This window comes from Echinops telfairi, unplaced genomic scaffold (assembly GCF_000313985.2).
Source record: "Echinops telfairi isolate 266 unplaced genomic scaffold, ASM31398v2 ScPeMD7_9;HRSCAF=40, whole genome shotgun sequence".
Lineage (NCBI taxonomy): Eukaryota > Metazoa > Chordata > Mammalia > Afrosoricida > Tenrecidae > Echinops > Echinops telfairi.
This window is the reverse complement of record NW_022103906.1, coordinates 49,628,556-49,642,873: the sequence shown is the minus strand read 5'-3', so window position 1 is coordinate 49,642,873 and position 14,318 is coordinate 49,628,556. Positions and strand designations below refer to the sequence as shown.

Genomic DNA, 14,318 nt, shown 5'->3' with positions numbered 1-14,318 from the left:
TGAGGGCGCTGCACCCACCTAGTACTCTTGCTCTGAAGCATCGAACAAAACACTCAACTTTGCCATCCAGTAGTTGTTGAATTAACTTGAGTGCCAGATTTCCAATGTATGTATCAGTGTCTGGATCTTCTGACTAGCCAAGAAGTAGGCGATGAGAGTTAAATATGTTCAGAGATCATTCTACTGAGGGGCTAACACTTGGGTTTTATGAAACTACACAGAAAACTTTCTCAGGAATAAGTTGGCTATTAGTTACAATTTGGACACTATATATTACACATAGAAATATTTTACTAAAATAATCTGGTTTTTTTCTCACGTTTTCTGTAAGAGATTGACATTCCATGTACTTTCCAAATAGCTGTTTCCATCCTGACCTTTATAAGGAATAGAGGTTTCTTTTGACTGATTGTGAATTTTATAAGAGTGCCTTTTATTTTGTGAAATGAATTAAATATTAGTCTAATTCTGATAGAATTTAGTTTATAAGTATTACATAACCAAATACAATTTTTTATAAGGGGCAATTGAACTTATCTGTCTTATTTTTAAAATTTATTAGGCAGAATTGTTTTGAAGTTTATATCCTAATCCTGTCAGGATATGGTTAATTAATGACTTACATAACCATATCCATTTCCTTGTGTGCACTTTTCATACTAAATGTACCTTTTTGTGGATAATTTTTCCATTCTTATAAAGTATCTCAATTTAAATTTTTGAATGTTTGAAGTAGCAGCTATTTCTAGCGCCACCCTCCAAGATAAATGCTAGAGAATTTGTAGAAGAAAAAGGACCTCACCCAAATTGTCAGAAATCCTTCAGCATAATGTGGGAGGATTGGGAATTTTGAGAGGATAATTAGGTAGGTCTCTGACTTTGGTAAAGTGAAATTATTTGGAATATTTCTTCTGTTCATATCTTTGTAACCCCTACCAAGTGACTGGGGGGGAACCATGCAAGTAGAGTGTGTGGAACGTGAGTAGAGAGGATTTATGAGTTTTGCCATTTCACTGAGTTTAAGAGTGAGCCATCTCAGAAGCAGAAAAGGAATCCCATGACCATCAAGATAGAAGATCCACCAGTGGAGCTTGTGGAAGACTCCCGGCTGAACTGGCAGAAGCAGCAGAAGAACTAGTGGCAAAAGTGCTGAGACCATGAAGCAGAGTACAGGAGCTGCACTGAGACCAGGAGGCAGAATGTTGGTTTGGCTTTCTGGTCCACCGAGGCAGTGAGTAGCCAAAGGTCCAGCTGAATGAGAGGTTGAGTATCTGAGGGAAATGCCTGCCACCATGGCTGAGAATAGGCACCATGGACAAAATAACCCTATCCTTAACATTTTTAAACTTATTAGCTTTCCTAGTAAATTTCCATAATTTTGAGCAATATGGTGAGTTCTGTGTGGCCATTGCAATGAATTATCAAACCAAGGAGAGAAGTAGTGTGCTGTGGGAGGTTTGGTTGGTGTCAGACTAGGATAAAGGATGATGAGGGTGGGGCATGCTGGATCTTTGCCTGGAAACATTCAGCCTTGGCTGGTGTGGACTTGGATTCTCCTTTTCCTGTGAGTAGCCAGAGGAGGGCGGACAGGCCTTCTCGACATTTTCTCAATGGCTTAGACTCGGACAGGAGAAAATCTTCCAAGTGTACGGCTGGTAAAGTAGGAAAAACACTGTTTGATATAATTCTGTTCTTGCTTGCTCCCACTATTAACTTGGGATACACTGTTCTCTTTTTTATTTATTATTTTTAATCATTTTATTAGGGACTCATACAACGCTTATCACAATCCATACATACATCAATTGTGGAAAGCACATTTGTACATTCGTTGCCTTCAACATTCTCAAAACATTTGCTCTCCACTTAAGCCCCTGGCATCAGGTCCTCATTTTTTCCCCTCCCTCCCTGCTACCCCCTTCCTCATGAACCCTTGATAATTTATAAATTATTATTTTGCCATATCTTACACTGTCTGACGTCTCCCTACACTGTCCTCTTCCCCCCCCACTCCCCAATATGTATGAGACCAAGCGTCCCTGGGCTGTTACAAGAAACTAGCAGACAGGGATAGATAAGAAACAACTTTACTTTGAGCAGGGGGAACAACAAAATAGCACTTAACACCTATATTGTAGTCTAACTCCTGCTGCCTACACTGTCCTCTTACCTGTAAAGATCATACCCACAAATAGATATCAACTCATCCACAGTACCTGGAATTTGCCTTCTTAACCCTCCCCCTTCGAGGACCTGTGCCTAGTGCATTGTAATCAATGAAGGATGTGTAGCTAATTCGGCGTCTCTCTGGGAACTGGAAAGTCATGGTTCCATGTGTAGTTCTGTGTTGTAGAGCGACTAGCTGGTGAACACTTCTCTTTGGTACAGACTTCTCTACCACAGAGCTCATCCACCAACTTCAACCTATCTCCTCTTAGGACTGGTGCATACTGTCCTTGGCCTTCTCTTAATATTTTCCTGGGGGCACAATAAAAATACCCAGGGGGTAAATTATAAGATAGTTGAAGAACTTAGCTGTTTAAAAAGAAAAAAAATACATATTGGATTACATATTTTGATTATAAATAAACATATCAGAAAAGAAGCAAAAGAATGTAAAATTATCTTAGCGAAATATTCCAAAAGTTACCAAGATGAGATAAGTAATATAGATATAAGCAAAGTAGTATGAAAAAAAGAAGAAAATAGAAGTGCTGGGTATTTTTAAGTATTTTTGAAAGACAGGACAATATGTATGGGTTACATATTTGAAAACATAAAATTGAAGAATAAATTAATCACCTGAAGTTTAGATTAAGGAAATAATCTAGAATAAAACTTGTCAAACTTTTGCTGTAAAATGCCAGATAGCAAAAGTTAACAGCTTTGTGGACCATTCACACATGGTCTCTATAATTAAAAAAAAAGTTTTTGTCAATATATACATATGTGAACGCCAAATCAAAACACCAAATTCACTACCATTGTGTCAACACCAACTTATGGCAACTTTGTAGGATAGGGTTGAACTGCTACTGTGGGTTTCCATGGCTGTAACTATTTTCATAGAAAGAGAGTCTCATCTTTTTCCTGTGAAGCATCTGGTGGGTTTGAACCCCAGACCTTGTGGTTAGCAGCCTAACACATTACCCACTATGCCACCACACACAAGCATGTATGTAGGCACACATAAAATAACTTTTAGAAAGATATTTTAAATAGTAAAAACCATTTTTAACCACCCGCAGGTCATAAAAAAACAGACTCCAGGTTTATTGGTTGCCTAGTTTGCTGATTAATCAAGGAAAAAATAAAATTAAGTAAAAAATGCATGCGAAAGATGACTATATAAAATATATGAAAATATAAAGGATTAGAATAACCAGTATAATGAAGCAGAATAAAGGAGGATCTTGGCCAAATCAACTATCAGGAGTTATAAAATTAAAATCATTAATAAAAGTAACATTTGAGTAGAAAAGAATTTAGAATTTAGGGCCCAGAAAGAGTCATTTACATGTGGAACTGCAATACAGGCAGAGGTCTGGGAATGAGGAACTGCTCAATAAGTAAACTTTGAAAAAGAAATGGTTTTCATATGTACAAACACAAACCTGATTCTTAGCTCGCACTGGATTAAAGAATCAATTCCAGCTAGATTCTCAAACTTATTCACTGCCAGTGAGTCTATTTCAACTCATCGGACAGGGTCTAATTGCTCTGTGAGTTACTAAGACTAACTCTTCATGACAGAAAGTCTTGTCTTTCTCCCAGAGCAGTGGCAGTTTTGAATTGCTGGCCAAGCATAACCACTACCACACCAGGGTTCCTCCCGGATAGGTTTTAAAAACTCACTGTCATCGGGTCTATGCCAGCTCATAGTGACTCTATAGACCAGGTTAGATTAAGGTGCCCAGATTTTAACATTGGTAAAGCGGGACACCATTGACCAGGGCAGCGGGTGTGTGTGTTCTTGATTAAAAATTTGGTCTATATGGAGCAACAAAAATTTTCATAGAATGCAAAAATAGTATTGTAATATATTTTTAAAATTTCAACATAAGTACAATTTACAAATATAATACATTGAAAATTATGTATAGTATTTTATTCTTTGGCATAGTTCTCATTTGAGTGAATTATTTTTAGTAGATTTGTGTCATTGTTTAAAAGGTCATGAAATTTTTCACAAGAATTTGTTAAATTATATTTCACACATGAAATGGCTTTCAAAGTCTCAACACTTAATTGTAAATTTTCTGATGTCCACACTTTATTTACCATAGAAAAAACGCATTCAGTCGCTGCATTAGTTCCTGGTAAGGACAGTGCATGTTCCACAATTTTTAGTGCATTATTGTATGGAACATGGTTTGTTTCAAAATGATTAAATATTTCTAACCATTTGTCCTCTATTGTGATTTTTGCTGATGCCCAAGATTTAACCTTTTCCTTATCAATATATATATTTAAATAATGATACCTCATTAAAAAGATCATTTTCGGAAATATTACTATATGGGGAATTTTGAGTAATATGATCGAATGATTTTGCACATCATTCCAGTACTGTCTGCTAAATTCAAGAAAATTTATGTTTTTGAAATAAATAACTTACCTAAATTATCTGAATAACTGATTTGTTGACATCACTTGTTTAACTAGCACTAGCATGCAGTACGATGTGTATCGTCTGAGAGAGAGTTACAAAATGTTTTCGTCGTTGCCAATGCCAAAAAATGCCATTGTTCATTAAGTCCAAACAATGGTGGTCGAATTCTAACAACTGATCAACAATGCGAACTTTGATAAGCAGTTCTCGATAATCAGTTCGCAACAATTATTTGTTATTATTAAAGTCTAACATTATAAAATTAACAAAAAAAATATAAAACTCATATCCTGGCGAAATAGTCACGTGGCAGCCGAAAACCATATATTCCCTTCCCGTTCTCCCACCATTCCCTAGCTTGTCGTGCATTCTTTCCAAAAACGGAACTTTTTAAAAAATGCTGCGGGACGTGTAACAAATTGTTAAAAATCAGGACTGCCCTGCCAAAAGCGGGACATCTGGTCACCTTAGAGATCTGCCCTGTGAGCTTCCACAGAGAAGAAGCCCCGTCTTTCTCCCTTGGAAGAAGCTGGTACTTTTGAACTGCTAACTCTTTGGATCACTGCCCAATGCTTATTCACTATGCAAAAGATAGATTAGGAAAAATAAATCAAAAGGAAGAAAGAGAAGAAGACAGAAAAGGAGGAGAAGGAAGAAGAAATAAATTCAATAACTCTAAAATTCATAGTGAAGTTGTTATGTGTGGCAATTACATTATCTCCTGTCAACTTGCTAAGGGGTGAAGTCTAGCCTGTCAATCAGGTCGCAGCTTGATGACTTCATTTGGAGGCGTGATGGAGATAAATAGCTCACTGGAGGCCAGGCACACTCTGCTTGATTCCCTGTGAGACATTCCTGTTGACAAGCCACATGGAGCTACGCTGATAGAGCCAGAGCCCTGGAGCTGGAGGAGCCACATGGAGATCCATACCACTGCTGAGATGCTTCTACCACCACTGACAAGACTTTCCACCACTGGCTTGTGATCTTCCTGCATTCAGCCTTATTACATGTGTTTCGTGAGCCTGAAGAGGAATTTATGTACTAGTATCAAGATATGGGGTAATATCGGACTTACCAACTTGATCTGGATTGGGCTGGGAGGTTTTCTTAATGTACAATTGCTCTTTGATATAAAGTTCTCTCTCACACTCATAAGCATTTGTTTCTCTAGTTAACCCAGGCTAACACACTATGTATCTTTTAGATATTGTTGACTAAAAAGAGAAAAATAATAATTTGATTATGTTAAAATTTAGTACAGTTTATTAAGAACACTGTCATGAAAGTTGAGAGGCAAATGCATAAAGCATTGATGATGTGGAAAACCAACCAAGGATGACTGTAGAGGATACACTGAAAATGCTTTAAATGATTAAGGAAAGCACATAGAAGTAAAGGGGGAAGCTTCCATGAAGAGAAAATACATGGCCAATAAATAGATGTGATTAGTGAACTGTAAATCAAGACTATAATGTAATATAATTTTATATCTCTTTAATGATCTGAAATCTTAAAATAGCATAATACCAAATTTTGGAGAGGGCATGCATTCAAAATATGATTAATAAATAATTGGTTGAAATACAGTGAAACCTGTGAGAGCCAGAACGTGACAGGATTGCCCTGTTTTTCGGGGTCTTACAAGTTTTTGACTTTTTGTGAGGTGAAGACTTTTAAATTTTATTTTCTGTTAGTCTAAAATATTTCAATTGTCCTACTATGACAAGATTTTTAGCTTTTGAAGGTTTGGCCGAATAAATTCAAAATTTAAAAAGCAATTCGGCTTTCAATGGTGCGTTGTCATTAGGTACCACTGAGTCAGTTGGAGCTCGCAATGACCCTGTACACAAGGTGAAAACGCCGCAGTCTGGTCCTGTACCATCCTCAGTCCCATTGAACTATTCAAACCACTGTCGCAGCACCCGTGCCAACCCAGCTTGTTGAGTTTATCAATGAATGATTGCATGCCCTATGGCTCAGTAATTTATGAAACTGAGAAATTTTCTATATATACTCTAGCATAAGAGTACAGATATTTCCATAATAGTATTGTTCATAACAGCAAAAATTTGAAAACAATTCAAAATCCCACCCACAAGAGAGTGAATAAATAAACAGAATTATGTTCACATGATGGAATAATTTACAGCACTGAAATTATGGATGAATCTTAGCAACATAATATTAAGTTTAAAAAAGTGATATATGGTATCTGTTCTATGAAGGTAAAATACTTCAATATTTATTAGCATAATGTTAAGGAATACATTTGCATGCATTAAAATTATGTGATTTGGGAAACAATGTATTGCGAATGTGTATTCTGCATGATGGATAATTCTAGGGCAAGAATCAGGGGGGTTGGCTGTTGACATTATCTGGCACATACAGGAACCCTGATGGTGTAGTGTAGTACAAGTAGGCTGCTAGCCATGAGGTCGGCATTCAAAGCCAGCAGCTTCTCTGAAGGAGAGAGACGAGGCATTCTATTCTATAAAGATGCACAGTCTCAGAAACTGACAGAGGAACTTCTACCCTGTCCTATAGGGCCACTGTGAGTCAGAATTGACTTGATGACAGTTTCTTAATAGGCTACACAAAATTCTTTTGCTTTTAATAATATGCTAATGGGTGCTTACTTTATGATTAAACATAGTTAAGCAAAAGCAGGCCTTTCATGGGCCAATTTTGAGTGTATCCTATACCAATGATTATTATTAATCTATAGTCAAATTATGGCATCTGACATAAATAATCTGCATACCCTTCTCTCAGCATTTTGAGTCATAGAACTGATTTTCAATAGACTCCAGAATGGTCAGTAACTTACAACTTAAAAGTAATCTAAAGGAGACAAGAATCATCAGTTTATCTGTACAGACATGGCTAAAAGCTTCTTTGCAACTATGTAATTCTTCACATTCAGTCTATTTCACTGGCCTGCTGTGGGACTGATATCTATTTTTGGCCCGACAACTTACCTTTGCCCCTGTACAAAGCTGTTCAAGCTCTGGCTACACAATTACAACCAAGCAATGAGCAGAAGGGTGCAGTTCTCTTACAATCATTCGATGTCACCAACTAGCAGGGTCAGAGAAGCCAAAGGAAAGAGAATTTACTTCTAGGAAATGTGTGGAATAAATCCCAAACCATTTCTCAACTGTAAAAGGACAGTATAGGAGACAATAAAAGGGATATATTTGGGTACCGGCTTCAATTATTTCTTTTCTTTCTTATTTCTCGCTCTCGGGATTTCTCTCCTTTCCCCCTCCTCCTCCCACTCGCTCTTTTTCTGGTTTACAGACATTTACAAGACCCTGTTTTGATTCAGAAAGACATTAAGTTTTAAAACTAAGTGATTGTGAAATAACTTCTTAAAAATATTAAAGAGGGTGATTTACTATAAATTACGTAGCATTTATTTTAAATAACTTTATAGGTAATTAAGAGAACACAACGTATGGTCTTATGTTAGCTAGCGTAAAGTGAGAGAGGTCCTTTATCACTGATTCAAGTAATAAACTGGAGTGAATACGGTCTTTAGCACAGGCATGGAATGGAGTTGCTGTGAACATTAAGATATAATTAAATCTTGGTCCACATTTCAAGAAAAGATAACGTGAGTATATAGTATTGGCGCCAAAATTGTGCGAGATAAACTTTCCTGCTTGTGCGGTTCATGCTGTCTTCATTTTATATGATCGTAATTAGAAAGCGCCTGGCAAATGAGCAGCTGAGTGGCAGAAAGGTAGTAGGATGGAATAAGAGCTCTTCACGTTGTTTAATGGGCTGTACTGAAACAACTTTGTCAGATCATGAAGTCTTTTAATTATTACCAAACAATTAGTGCTGCAAAGCACCATTACGTTGTTATCTTTTCATTCACCTGCATTAAGGAGAATATAAAAGGAAAGGTCATAAAGCTTGGCTTACCTTCAGGAATCAGTTTATAGTTTCCCTAAAAACGTGATTATGGTGCTGTAGTGAAGTTGTTTTTAATCATATCTGAGCATTCCCGAGCTTGCTATCTTTTGAAAACCACCCATATAAACATCCTATCTTTTGAAAACCACCCATATAAAATTCTATTTCCTTCTCAGCAAGCTCTTTACCCAAACTTTCGTTCATTAGCATCATTTTTGCATTACTTTGTGGCATTCCTTGACTTAGGTTTCACAGATGGAGGAACATTTGGAATTGGAAAAAAAGTTTCCAAAAGTTTCTTTAGTAAAAACCTATCAAACTGAATTCCGAAACAGGAGGTAATAATGCTGGCCCTATGTCGTCCTCAAGATTGTTATATTTGAGCCTATTGTTGCAGCTCCTGTGACAATCCATCTCACTGAGAGTCTTTATTGGTGACCCTCTACTTTACCAAGCATGATGCCCTTTCCAGGGACAGGCCCCTCCCTGGCAACATATGCAAAATGCTTGAGACGAAGTCTGCCATACTCTCTTTTAGCCATACTCCAGAAGAGATTTGGTTGTTCTGGCCGTCTATGGTACAATCAATATTCTTTGCCAACACCATAGTTCAAGTGCAACTATTCTTCTATGGTTTTCCTTATTGTCAAACTTTATTATCTGTATGAAGCAATTGAAAATACCATGAATTGGGTCAGGTGCACTTTTGTCCTCAAATTGGCACCTTTGGTCTTTAACACGTTAAAGTGGACTGTGCAGCAGATTTTCCCAATGCAATGCATCGTTTGATCTCTTGACTGCCACTTCCATGAACATTGATGGTGGATCCAAGTAGCGTGGAATTGTTGACAACTTCAACCCTTTTCTCCCTTTATTATGATGTCCATTAGCTGAGCTGTAAGGATTTTAGTTTTTTTACTTTGAGTTGTAATCCATACAGGAGGCTGAATTAGTGGATCTTCAGCAAGTGCTTCAAGGTCTCTTGGCTTTCAGCAACTAAGATAGGTTATCTGTGTATCACAGGTTCCTGGGAGCCTTCCTCTAATAGGGATGCTGTGCTTTACTTCATATAGCACAACATCTCGGCTGATTTGCTCATCATACAGATTGAATAAACACGATGGAAAGATATAACCCTGATGCACACATTACTTTAAACCATGCAACAATCCCTTATTCTGTTCCAGTGCCTCTTGGTTTATGTACAGATTCTGCATGAGCCCAATAAAGTGTTTTGGAATTCCCATTGTTCACTGTGTTCTCCATAGTTTCTTGTGACCCACAAAGTCCAATGCCTTTGCATAGTCAATAAAACCAGGTCCTACCTATCCCTGCACTGTGCACTAAGGGGCCGGGCCAGCCAGCCGTGATTGGGTGGCTGGTCAGGCTCCTCCCCCTTCCTCTATCTGAACAGCTCTTTCCGACTCTAGCTGGGGGTGACCCAGGCTGCTCAGAGACCAAATTGAAGCAGGTTTAAAAAAAAAAAAAAATCCAAGAAACACAAGCGCGAGCTAGCGAGCATTCCTGCGGAAGTCCCCTTCTCTGAGGATTTCATGTTCCCAATTGCCAAAATGCCTCCCCGTGCCTTCTTAGGGTGTTGACCCATCTAGGGTTCATTGCATTTGGATTGGGGTCCTTCTGATAGACAGGTCTGAGGGGGCACCACCCAGACAGCTCCCCTCGCCACACTTTGGACGGAAGCATATAGTCCGTGCTCATAGCTGCTCCTAGAGAAGGCCTTGGCCGTGGGCAGAGGGGCAGAGACAACCAATTCCTCCTTCCTTCGCCTTTCCTTCCAGCTTCTCCTGTGATTGAGAGGGGTCAGTGCTGAAGGAAGACGATTTAATTTATTGTTTTGAGTACAACTGTGAGAAGGGTGTGGTGGGGCCCCCTGTCTACCCCAGTGGTAGTGCCCCTGGTGCTGGCTGTATTCCTCCCTCTGCTGCTGGTTAGTCTTTGTGGCCCAGGAGCTGCTATCACCTGGGGTAGGGCCCTGCCCTCCTCTCCCCTTGGCCCCCTGCCTGGAGAGGGAGGGAAGCCCTATGGACACAGGTCTTTTTTTAAAGGCCACAAGGTGCAGGCTGGTAACCCAGAGCCATCATAAGATCTCAACAAAGATTCTGGGATAAAGTGGACCCCGATTTCTTGGATCGGATGGTTTTGTGGGTTACAAATGCCTGTTGTACCCAGGGCGGATGAGCTTAGAAGGGGAGCTGAACCCAGAGAGCAGCTTTTTCTGTAAAAGAGCTAAGACTGTCTGTCTTTCAGGCCCTGCGGGGCCCCTCTCTCATCTCTGCCTCACATAGTTGGTTGTGCCCTCATAGGCCATAAGCGTTCCAAGACCTGCAGGCAGAATCACACAGGAAAATGGGGCTGGGGACACCGTGCTCAAAAACCGAATCGGTGATTTTTTGTTTTAACAAAGTGTTACAGAACTGCTAAATAAATGGTATAGAAACTCACACACAAAAAATAAATAAATAAAATAAAACATAATTAAATGTTTCTGCTTTTCGGATATCAGCAACGATATATCCCTTTGTCACGTCCTGTCTGAATCTAGCTCAGATATCCCCCATCTCCCTGTTGATGTACTGCAACTGTTTTTGATTTATCTTTAGCAAAAAATTACTTTAATGAAATATTAGTAATATTGTTTGATAATTTCATCTTTTTGTTGAGTCATCTTCCTTTGAAATGGGCACACATTTGGATCTCTTCAAGCTCATTGCTCAGGTAGTTATTTTCCAAATTTCTTGGGGGAGATGAGTAAGTGCTTCTGGTACTGCGTCTGCTTTTGGAAACATTTTTATTGGTATTCTGACAACACTGGAGCCTTTGTTTTTTTTAATGCTTCGGCGCAGCTTGGGTTTCCTCCTTCAGTATTTTCAGATTTTATCATATGCTGCCTCTTGAGATGACTTAATGTTGACCAATTATTTCGATACAATGCCTCTGTATTTCTTTCATCTTTATTTTGGTTTGTGTATATTTTCTGCATCATTCATTATTTTGCCCATAGAATCCTTCATATTGAACTTTGAGCCTTGAATATTTTTCCTCAGTCCTTTCAGCTTGAGATATACTGAGCATGTTCTTCTCTTTGGGCTTTGTAACTCCAGTTCTTTGCACATTCAGTTATATTCACTTTGTTTGTCAAGCTACCTTTTGAAATTATTAGTTCAAGTCCATTATTTCATTATTCCATTTGCTCTCGCAACTCTGGTTTCAAAAGCAAGCTTCAAAGTCTGTTCTGTCCTTTATTGTGTTCCCTTTTTCTTTCTTACTGACTTTTTGCTTTTGCCACGTATGATGTTCTTGATCTCATCCCTAAATTCATTGCTAGTTGGGCATTCATCTCAAAGAATCACATTTGCTCTTGAAATTGTCTCAAGTTTAGGTAGACTATACTCTAGATGGCATTTTGGTTTTCATGGACTTAATTGAATTTCAGATTTGCCATGCATTTATATATCAACAATTATGACTTGTTCCACAGTTGGCCCTTGGCCTTGCTTAGCTAATAATATTGAACTTCTCTATTGTCTCTTCTCATAGAGAAAGTCAATTTAAGTTTTGCGCATTCCATCTGATGAGGTCCATGTGTATAGATAGCTATAGTTTACGTTGTTTAAAAAAAAGATGTTGCAATGAAGAAATTATTCTTGTAAAATTTTGTCAAATAATCTCCAGCTTAATTTCTATCCCCAAGGCCATATTTCCCAACTACTGACCCTTCCTGTTTGTCTTTAACTATTTCATTCTAATCACTGATTCTTATCACTGTATTTGGATTGCATAATTGATAAATTTCAGGCAGAAACAGTTGGTAGAGTTCTTTAGTTTCCTCATTATTGGCTTTAGTGGTTAGTATGTAAATTTGAATACAATTTGTATTAACTGGTCATTTGATTCAGGCAATTGTATGTTTTGCTATGTTGGGAATGACAAATTCAAGAGAAATGGCATCCATTAATTGTCACAAAGAGAATTTCAAGATCTACTGTAAATTTAAAGCACAATGTTCTTTCTATGTAATGTGATAATATGTATGTACCTATAAGAAAAACCATTTTATTAGCACATTAAGCTACCTGGGCTCTAACAGAGAGCAGTGGAAATCAAATCTGAAAGGAAATAAAGAGCCAGATGACCGTGAACTTTGGAGTCCATTGTGAGGACTATGGCTTCTACTGTCAATGAGAAGGGGACATGGAGGAGGCGTGAGGGCAGAAGAGTGACAGTGTCTCAGCTAAAGAATCCTACACAGTGAACAGCCACATTAGGGTCATGAACTCCCTGAATAGTCAGCTAGTTTAGATCAAAGTGGCAGCTTTTGCTCGAGGAACAGTTCAGAAGCAAAGAAGGGGAAAGAAAGAAGGAGAAGGGCACACTGGCAACCAAGGTGTAAAGCGGGATGAGGGATATTACAGGGTAGGGATGACAACCAATGACATACAACAAAATGTGGATAACTTGTTGAATGAAAAACTTATTTATGATTTACCTAATTCACAATAAGTTTATAAAGAATCTAACTTTTGCTACAAAAGTGTGTCTTTCTTTGACTACTATCAAGTAAATTGGAGTTTACAAATGAAATACTTTACAGAAAATGACTAGAGCCAGCAGTTATTTTAACAGAGATGCTGAATATTATATAGACAAGTGTAGAGTGCAGGAAAAAGGTCTTGGTAAAAGATTAAAAAATTGAAGTCATTTCCATATAGATGGTATTCAAAGCTAAGAGCTGGTATTCAAATCGCCAAGGGATAGTGTGTTGTTTAAGAAGAGTAGAGGATACAAGAGCAGTTCCCAGGTTACTCCACAAGGGCTGGGATAAAGAGTAAGATCAGACTAAGTTTTGGCAAATAAGTGAATAATATGGTAAGAAAAAGGAGTGCGGTCTGTTTCAAGTGAAGAAATTGTATCAATGAAGACTGAGTGAACATGTTTGCTAAAATCTGCTATTGAATGAGGTCATTGGTGACTTTTGATGGAGTCATTTTGGGAACACGGGTAAGAGAAACCTGATCAGTCCCTAATTATGAGAGAAAAGGAAGATATGCTATAAAGAGGAAATCTATCATATTTGTGGAGTCTTTCAGGAAAGGGGAGTAAACAAAAGAATAAGAGTTGGAACAAGGGGGCGGCAGGGACGTAGCTCAGAAGTTTTGCTGATGGAAAAACAGGTTTCAGAAAGTCAAGAGTATATCACTAAAGATAAATTTCTAAAGGTGAATCTTCAAAAGTCAGTATAATACTCCATTATGTGTGCAGAGCTAGGTTACAATATTTTCTTCTGTAACATGGTATATTTTCTAATTAATATATTAATGTATGCTACTTTTTATTATGTGAAAAATAAACTGTATATTAAATGAGCCCTTTGAAGTATATTGACTTTTACCTGCTGATTTTAATTGAATATGTGAAAAACTCTTGGGAATACAGGGTATGAATGCAAGAGTATAAATACTTCCTGGAGAAAATATACATGTTTATAGTTCTCAGTTACCATACATTACAGTAAATGATTTTCCCCATTGTACTTTCCACAATTGAGTTGAGAAAGATTTCATTTTAATTCTAAAGACAAGGACATTTATGCTTAACAGACAATTGGCCCATGTTACACAGATACTCTGGTCTTCCTACTAATACCCTGTGGTAGTTATATAATTATTAGTCAATTTGAGGATTAAGAGTGTAGGGATCAATTTTTTGGTCATACATGCTTACTAAATTTGAGAAATACATAAATTTGAAAAAAAAAAAA

The 14,318-nt window shown here is 37.8% G+C and overlaps 1 non-coding gene and 1 pseudogene across 1 annotated transcript; both read right to left on the bottom strand.

The window, feature by feature from the left end:
• LOC101656103 overlaps positions 1-14,318 on the bottom strand; it is an 84,802-nt pseudogene that overhangs the window by 36,032 nt on the left and 34,452 nt on the right.
• On the bottom strand, positions 2,020-2,152 carry LOC115868355. Its single transcript, XR_004045533.1, has one exon. It is a non-coding gene; the product is annotated as a small nucleolar RNA SNORA63 (small nucleolar RNA).